This window comes from Arachis ipaensis, chromosome B5 (genome assembly GCF_059453495.1).
Source record: "Arachis ipaensis isolate K30076 ecotype BB chromosome B5, ASM5945349v1, whole genome shotgun sequence".
Classification (NCBI taxonomy): domain Eukaryota; kingdom Viridiplantae; phylum Streptophyta; class Magnoliopsida; order Fabales; family Fabaceae; genus Arachis; species Arachis ipaensis.
The window spans coordinates 104,677,348-104,686,911 of NC_142440.1; the positions used below are offsets into that span (position 1 = coordinate 104,677,348).

At 38.1% G+C, this 9,564-nt stretch overlaps 1 non-coding gene across 1 annotated transcript; it reads left to right on the forward strand.

Moving 5' to 3' along the window:
• The first annotated feature begins 4,442 nt into the window (after positions 1-4,442).
• LOC148565238 (small nucleolar RNA R71) lies at positions 4,443-4,550 on the forward strand. The gene has a single exon (XR_015884673.1). It is a non-coding gene; the product is annotated as a small nucleolar RNA R71 (small nucleolar RNA).
• The last annotated feature ends 5,014 nt before the right edge of the window (positions 4,551-9,564 follow it).

A 9,564-nucleotide genomic window follows, 5' to 3' on the forward strand; every position in this document is an offset into this window, starting at 1 on the left:
GGTTCTTAAGCACACTCTTTTTTTGCTTTTGACCTTGACTTTAACCGCTCAGTCTCAAGTTTTCACTTGACACCTACACGCCACAAGCACATGGTTAGGGACAGCTTGGTTTAGCCGCTTAGACCAGGATTTTATTCCTTTAGGCCCTCCTATCCACTGATGCTCAAAGCCTTGGGATCCTTTTTATTTGCCTTTGCCTTTTGGTTTTAAGGGTTATTGGCTTTTTGCTCTTGCCTCTTGGTTTTAAGAGCTTTTGGCTTTTTCTGCTTGCTTTTTCTTTCTATTTTTTTTTTCTATTTTTTTCCTATTTTTTTTATTTTTTTTTTCTGCAAGCTTTGTTTTTTGCTGCTTTTTCTTGCTTCAAGAATCATTTTTATGATTTTTCAGATTATCAAATAACATGTCTCCTAGTCATCATTCTTTCAAGAGCCAACATATTTAACATTCTTAAACAACAACTTCAAAAGACATATGCACTATTCAAGCATACATTCAGAAAAAAAGAAGCATTGTCACCACATCAATATAATTAAGCTAAGTTCAAGGATAAATTCGAAACTCATGTACTTCTTGTTCTTTTGAATTAAAACATTTTTTCATTTAAGAGAGGTGATGGATTCATAGGACATTCATATCTTTAAGACAAAGTTACTAACTACTAATGATCATGTAATGAAGACACAAACATAGATAAGCACATAACATAGAAAACGAAAAACAGAAGAAATAAGAACAAGGAATGAATCCACCTTAGTGATGGTGGCGTTTCCTTCTTGAGGAACCAATGATGTCCTTGAGCTCTTCTATGTCTCTTCCTTGTCTTTGTTGCTCCTCCCTCATTGCTTTTTGATCTTCTCTTATTTCATGAAGCATGATGGAGTGCTCTTGATGTTCCACCCTTAGTTATCCCATATTGGAACTCAATTCTCCGAGGGAGGTGTTGATTTGCTCCCAATAGTTTTGTGGAGGAAAGTGTATTTGAGGCATCTCCGGGATCTCACGGTGATGAGCTTCTTGCGCCTCTTGAGCTCCATGACTGGGCTCTCTTGCTTGCTCCATCTTTTTCTTAGTAATGGGCTTGTCCTCTTTAATGAGGATATCTCCCTCTATGTCAATCCCAGCCGAATTGCATAGATGGCAAATGAGGTGAGGGAAGGCTAACCTTGCCATAGTGGAGGACTTGTCAGCCACCTTGTAGAGTACTTGAGGTATAATCTCATGAACTTCCACCTCTTCTCCAATCATGATGCTGTGGATCATGATGGCCCGGTCTATAGTAACTTCAGACCGGTTGCTAGTGGGAATGATTGAGCATTGAATGAACTCCAACCATCCTCTAGCTATAGGCTTGAGGTCCAATCTTCTTAGTTGAACCGGCTTGCCTTTGGAGTCAATCTTCCATTGAGCTCCTTCCACGCATATGTCCATAAGGACTTGGTCCAACCTTTGATTAAAGATGACCCTTCTAGTGTAGGGGCGTTCATCTCCTTGCATCATGGGCAAGTTAAACGCCAACCTCACATTTTCCGGACTAAAATCTAAGTATTTCCCCCGAACCATTGTAACATAGTTCTTTGGATCCGGGTTCTTACTTTGATCATGGTTCTTGGTGATCCATGCATTGGCATAGAACTCTTGAACCATTAGGATGCCGACTTGTTGGATGGGATTCGTTAGAACTTCCCAACCTCTTCTTTGAATTTCATGTCGGATCTCCGGATACTCATTTCTTTTGAGTTTGAAAGGGACCTCAGGGATCACCTTCTTCTTGGCCACAACATCATAGAAGTGGTCTTGATGGGCTTTGGAGATGAACATTTCCATCTCCCATGACTCGGATGTGGAAGCTTTTGTCTTCTCTTTCCCCTTTCTAGAGGATTCTCCGGTCTTAGGTGCCATCAATGGTAATGGAAAAACAAAAAGCTTATGCTTTTACCACACCAAACTTAGAATTTTGCTCGCCCTCGAGCAATACAAGAAAGAATAGATGAAGAAGAAGAAGAAATGGAGGAGAGGGAGAGGGTGAGTGTTTCGGCCAAGAAGGGTGTAGAGGGGTGTGTTGTGTGAATTTGATGAAGAATAGAGGGCTTTATATAGGGAAGGGAGGGGGGGAAAGGTTTCGGCCATATGGGTGGGTTTGGGTGGGAAATTGGTTTTGAATTTTAAAGGTAGGTGGAGTTTATGAGGTAGGTTTATGGGGAAGAGTGTTTATGGGGTTGTATGAAAGAGAGTGGTGAGAAGAAGTGAGTGGAGGTAGGTGGGGATCCTATGGGGTCCACAGATCCTGAGTGGATCCTGTGGGGTCCACAGATCCTGAGGTGTTCAAGGATTTACATCCCTGCACCCATTAGGCATGTAAAAATGCCTTTGTACCCAACTCTGGGCGTTCAACGCCAGGTTGGTGGCCATTTTGGGCGTTCAACGCCCATTTGTGTGCCATTTCTGGCATTGAACGCCAGAACCATGCCTGTTCTGGCGTTCAGCGCCCAAAAGCTGCCCATTTTGGGCGTTCAGCGCCAGAACCATGCTCTGTTCTGGCGCTGAACGCCAGACAGATGCTCCTCCAGGGTGTGATTTTTCTTCTGCTGTTTTTGATTCCATTTTCAATTTTTATATTTATTTTGTGACTCCACATGATCATGAACCTACAAAGACATAAAACTAAGAAAAATATAGTTAGATAAATAAAAATTGGGTTGCCTCCCAACAAGCGTTTCTTTAATGTCAATAGCTTGATAGTGGGCTCTCATGGAGCCTCACAGATGTGCAGAGCTTTGTTGAAACTCTCTAACACCAAACTTAGAGTTTGGATATGGGAGTTCAACACCAAACTTAGAGTTTGGTTGTGGCCTCCCAACACCAAACTTAGAGTTTGACTGTGGGGGCTTGGGTTGACTCTGCTTTGAGAGAAGCTTTTTCTGCTTCCTCTCCATGGTTGCAGAGGGAGATCCTTGAGTTTTAAACACAAGGGAGTTCTCATTCCATTGAAGGACTATTTCACCTCTGTCAACATCAATCACAGCTCTTGTTGTGGCTAGGAAAGGTCTTCCTAGGATGATGGATTCATCCTCTTCCTTTCCAGTATCCAGGACTATGAAATCAGTAGGGATGTAAAGGCCTTCAACCTTTACTAATACGTCCTCTACTTGTCCATAAGCTTGTTTTCTTGAACTGTCTGCCATCTCTAATGAGATTTTAGCAGCTTGCACCCCATAGATTCCCAGTTTCTCTATTACAGAGAGGGGCATGAGGTTTATTCCTGAACCAAGGTCACACAGGGCCTTAAAGATCATGGTGCCTATGGTACAGGGTATTATGAACTTTCCAGGATCCTGTCTCTTCTGAGGCAATGTCAGTTGATCCAGATCACTTAGTTCATTGATGAACAAGGGAGGTTCAACTTCCCAAGCATCAATGCCAAATAATTTGGCATTCAGCTTCATGATTGCACCAAGAAACTTGGCAGTTTGCTCTTCAATAACATCCTCATTCTCTTCAGAAGAGGAATACTCATCAGAGCTCATGAAGGGCATAAAGAGGTTCAATGGAATCTCTATGGTCTCTAGATGAGCCTCAGAGTCCTTTGGTTCCGCAGAGGGAAGCTCCTTATTGATCAATGGACGTCCCAGGAGGTCTTCCTCCTTGGGATTCACGTCCTCCACTCCCCTTGTAGGTTCGGCCATGATGCTTATGTCAATGGCCTTGCACTCTCCTTTTGGATTCTCTTCTGTATTGCTTGGGAGAGTACTAGGAGGGATTTTAGTGATCCTTTTACTCAGCTGGCCCACTTGTGCTTCCAGATTTCTAATGGAAGACCTTGTTTCATTCATGAAACTTACAGTGGCCTTAGATAGATCAGAGACTAAGTTTGCTAAATTAGAAGCATTTTGTTCAGTGTTCTCTGTCTGTTGCTGAGTGGATGATGGAAAAGGTTTATTATTGTTAAACCTGTTTCTTCCACCATTATTAAAGCCTTGTTGAGGCTTTTGATCCTTCCATGAGAAATTTGGATGATTTCTCCATGATGAGTTATAGGTGTTTCCATAAGGTTCACCTAAGTAATTCACCTCTGCTATTGCAGGGTTCTCAGGATCATAAGCTTCTTCTTCATAAGAAGCCTCTTGAGTACTGTTGGATGCAGCTTACACTCCATTCAGACTCTGAGAAATCATATTGACTTGCTGAGTCAATATTTTATTCTGAGCCAATATGGCATTCAGAGTATCAACTTCAAGAACTCCCTTCTTCATAGGCGTCCCATTATTCACAGGATTCCTTTCAGAAGTGTACATGAACTGGTTATTAGCAACCATGTCAATGAGTTCTTGAGCTTCTGCAGGCGTTTTCTTTAGGTGAATGGATCCACCTGCAGAAGTGTCCAGTGACATCTTTGATAGCTCAGATAAACCATCATAGAATATATCTAGGATGGTCCATTCTGAAAGCATGTCAGAAGGACACTTTTTGGTCAACTGTTTGTATCTTTCCCAAGTTTCATAGAGGCATTCACCTTCTTTCTGTCTGAAGGTTTGAACATCAGCTCTAAGCTTGCTCAGCTTTTGAGGAGGAAAGTACTTGGCTAAGAAATCCGTGACCAGCTTATCCCAAGAGTTCAGGCTGTCTTTGGGTTGAGAATCCAACCATAATCTAGCTCTGTCTCTTACAGCAAAAGGGAAAAGCATGAGCCTGTAGACTTTAGGATCTACTCCATTAGTCTTAACAGTATCACATATCTGCAAGAATTCAGTTAAGAACTGAAAAGGATCTTCAGATGGAAGTCCATGAAACTTGCAGTTCTGCTGCATCAGAGAAACTAATTGAGGTTTCAGTTCAAAGTTGTTTGCTCCAATGGCAGGAATGGGGATGCTTCTTCCATGTAGATTGGAATTAGGTGCAGTAAAGTCACCAAGCATCTTCCTTACATTACTATTATTTTTGGCTGCCATCTCCTTTTCCTGTTCGAAAATTTCTGAAAGGTTATCTCTGGATTGTTGTATTTTAGCTTCTCTTAGTTTCCTTTTCAGAGTCCTTTCAGGTTCTGGATCTGCTTCCACAAGAATGTTCTTATCCTTGCTCCTGCTCATATGACAAAGAAGAGGGCACAGAAAAATAATAATAATAATAGAGATCCTTTATACCACAGTATAGGGATCCCTGTGTGAGTAGAAGAAGAGGGGGAGACAAAGAATGTAATATAATGGAAAAAACACAACTGTGAGGATGGCATAGATGTGAGATGAGATGTTAGGATATGAATGAATAAATAGAATAGGATGGGGGAGGGATAATTTTCGAAAATTATTTTGAAAAAGAGTTAGTGATTTTCGAAAATTGTTAGTATTTTTTCGAAATTTTTTTTTTAAAATTAAAAATAAAAATAAGAATAATTAGTTAATTAAAAAGAAATTTTTGAAAAAGAGGGAAGATATTTTCGAAAATTAGAGAGAGAGAGTTAGTTAGGTAGTTTTGAAAAAGTTAAGAAACAAACAAAAAGTTAGTTAGTTAGTTGAAACAAATTTTGAAAAGATAAGAAGTTAGGAAGTTAGAAAAGATATTTTGAAAAGATATTTTTGAAAAAGATAAGATAAGAAGATATTTTTGAAAAGATATTATTGAAATTAGTTTTGAAAAAGATTTGATTTTTAAAATCACAATTAATGACTTGATTCATAAGAAATCACAAGATATGATTCTAGAACTTAAAGTTTGAATCTTTCTTAACAAGCAAGTAACAAACTTCAAATTTTTGAATCAAAATATTAATTGATTATGTTATTTTCGAAAATTTGATATAAAAATAAGAAAAAGATTTTTGAAAAATATTGTTAGAATTTTCGAAAATAACTAAGAAATTTGCAAAAGATTTGATTTTTGAAAAAGATTTTGAAAAAGATAAGATTTTCAAATTGAAAATTTGATTTGACTCATAAGAAACAACTTGATTTTTAAAAATTTTTGAAAAAGTCAACTCAAATTTTTGAATTTGATGAGAGAAAAAGGGAAAGATATTTTTTTTTTTTGGTTTTTGAATTTTTATGATGCAAGGAAAAACAAGAAAAATGATGCAATGCATGAAATTTTTAGATCAAAACAATGAATGCATGCATGAATGATATGAGTGTCAAGATGAACACCAAGAACACTTTGAATGTCAAGATGAACATCAAGAACATATTTTTGAAAAAATTTTGATGCAAAGAAAACATGTAAGACACCAAACTTAGAATTCTTTAATGCTTAGGCACTAAGAATTTAAGAATGCATATGATAAATATGAAAAGACACAAAACAAAAAATCATCAAGATCAAACAAGAAGACTTACCAAGAACAACTTGAAGATCATGAAGAACACTATGAATGCATGAAATTTTCGAAAAATGCAAGATGCATATGCAAGTGACACCAAACTTATGATATGACTCAAGACTCAAACAAGAAACACAAAAATATTTTTGATTTTTATGATTTTCTAATTTTTTTTGGATTTTTATTTTATATTTTTCGAAAAATTCTTTTGAAAAAGAAAATAAGGATTCCAAAATTTTTAATATGAATTCCAGGAATCTTATGCTCTAAAGCTCCAATCAAAGGGTCAGGCATGGCTTAATAGCCAGCCAAGCTTTAGTATGTAACTCAGACATGACACGCCTGACATACTCATTCCCAAAGGAATTAGACATGGCTTTACAGCCAGCCAGGCTTCACATGCTTTATGAAATACTACAATTCATTCTTAAAAATTTTGAATAAAATTTTTGAAAACATTTTTGTATTATTTTCGAAAACAGATGAGAAAATTTTAGAAATATTTTTGAAAATTTTTTTTTTGAAAAAATAAAATAAAAAAAAAATTACCTAATCTGAGCAACAAGATGAACCGTCAGTTGTCCAAACTCGAACAATCCCCGGCAACGGCGCCAAAAACTTGGTGCACGAAATTGTGATGTCCAGGCTCGAATAATCCCTGGCAACGTGAGCCACTTGGTACGCGTAATCGTGATTACACTTTAATTATGTAAAATTCATGACTCTTTCTTTCCCTGGCAATGGCGCCAAGAACATGGTGCCAATACCATGGTTCACAACTTCGATACAACTAACCATCAAGTGCACTGGGTCGTCCAAGTAATACCTTACGTGAGTAAAGGTCGAATCCCACGGAGATTGTTGGTATGAAGCAAGCTATGGTCACCTTGCAAATCTCAGTTAGGCAGATATAAATGGATAATGGTGTTTTCGAATTTAATATAATAAAATAGGGATAGAAATACTTATGTAATTCATTAGTAGGAATTTCAGATAAGCGAATGGAGATGCTTTCGTTCCTCTGAACCTCTGCTTTCCTGCTATCTTCATCCAATCAGTCTTACTCCTTTCCATGGCTGGCTTTATGCAAGGGCATCACCGTTGTCAGTGGCTACATCCCCTTCTCTCAGTGAATAATATGCTCACGCACCTTGTCACGGCACGGCTATTCATCTGTCGGTTCCCGATCATGCTGGAATAGGATTCACCCTCCTTTTGCGTCTGTCACTAACGCCAACAATCGCGAGTTTGAAGCTCGTCACAGTCATTCAATCATTGAATCCTACTCTGAATACCACAGACAAGGTTTAGACTTTCTGGATTCTCTTGAATGCCGCCATCATTGTAGCTTACGCCACGAAGATTCCGATTAAGAGATCTAAGAGATATTCATTCTAGCTTATTTCATGTAGAACGGAAGTGTTTGTCAGGCACATGTTCATAGGGGAGAATGGTGATGAGCGTCACACATAATCATCACCTTCATCACGTTCTTGGGTGCGAATGGATATCTTAGAAGCGAAATAAGATGAATTGAATAGAAAACAGTAGTACTTTGTATTAATCTTTGAGGAACAGCAGAGCTCCACACCTTAATCTATGGAGTGTAGAAACTCTACCGTATGAAAATACATAAGTGAAGGTCCAGGCATGGCCGAGATGGCCAGCCCCCAAAACGTGATCACAGGATCAGAATACAATCCAGGATCCAGGATGTCAAATACAATAGTGAAATGTCCTATTTATAATAAACTAGCTACTAGGGTTTACATGAGTAAGTAATTGATGCATAAATCCACTTCCTGGGCCCACTTGGTGTATGCTTGGGCTGGGCTTTGAGTGTTACTCGTGCAGAGGTCCTTCTTGGAGTTGAACACCAGCTTTTGTGCCAGTTTGGGCGTTCAACTCTGGTTTTGGCTCCTTTTCTGGCGCTGGACGCCAGAGTTGGGTAGAAAGCTGGCGTTGAACGCCAGTTTACGTCGTCTATTCTTGGCCAAAGTATGGACTATTATATATTTCTGGAAAGCCCTGGATGTCTACTTTCCAACGCAATTGGAAGCCCGTCATTTCGAGTTCTATAGCTCCAGAAAATCTACTTTGAGTTCAGAGAGGTCAGAATCCAACAGCATCAGCAGTCCTTCTTCAACCTCTGAATCTGATTTCTGCTCAAGTCCCTCAATTTCAGCCAGAAAATACCTAAAATCACAGAAAAACACACAAACTCATAGTAAAGTCCAGAAATGTGAATTTAACATAAAAACTAATGAAAACATCCCTAAAAGTAACTAAATCCTACTAAAAACAATGTCAAAAAGCGTATAAATTATCCGCTCATCAGTTCCTTACTCAAAAACCCCAAAAGATACAATCTCATAACTAATAATAACTACACCTCCCTGCAATTCCTTGAGAGATGACCCGAGATTTGAATACTTCGGTTATTAATTTTTTGTGGTTTGTTACTTGTGACAACCAAATTTTTGTATGAAAGGATTCTTTGTTGGTTTAGAAACTATACTAACAACGAGATTTCATTTGTGAAATTCTTTACTAGCAAAAATCCGTTCATCAGCAAGTGCACCAAATATCGTCAAGTAATAACCCACTAGGAGTGGGGTCGAATCCCACAGGGATTAACGAATTAAAACAAACAATAGTTAATTGATTATCCTAGTTAGACTATTCAGATTGGAGTGATATTCAAACAGGAAATGTAAATTGCATAAAAGTAAAGGAAAGCAATAAAGTGCAGAAAAGTAAATGGTAAGGAAAGTAAAGTGCTGGAAATGTAAAGTGCAGAAAATGTAAATAACCATAAAGTAAATAAAAGAAAGAAAGATAAAACAAGCATTGGGATCAAGAGATATTGCATTCTCCGGATTAATTGATTTCATCTCATCTTCAATCATGCAACTCATTGACCTCATGGCAATCATGATTGATTGAGTCCCAATTCCTTGGTGACTCAATCTCTCAAATCTTGATCAATAGCCAATTTCTTGGTCTAATTGCTCATGAGAAGAGATGAAGAATGGTCCCTGATTATACCACACACTTTCCTAGACCCAAATAATGTAGTGATTTCATGTCACCGTATCCCTTTCAAAACCCAAATCTATTCAAGTGTGAGAAAGAATTTCAAGCATGGTTTTATGTTTCCTCTTCTAAGGTTCCCATAAAACCCAATTGCATTCAATCTCTTTTCCAAGATAATTGAATGCTAAAATGAAGAACGAAATTCTTTCTAGTAAATCAAA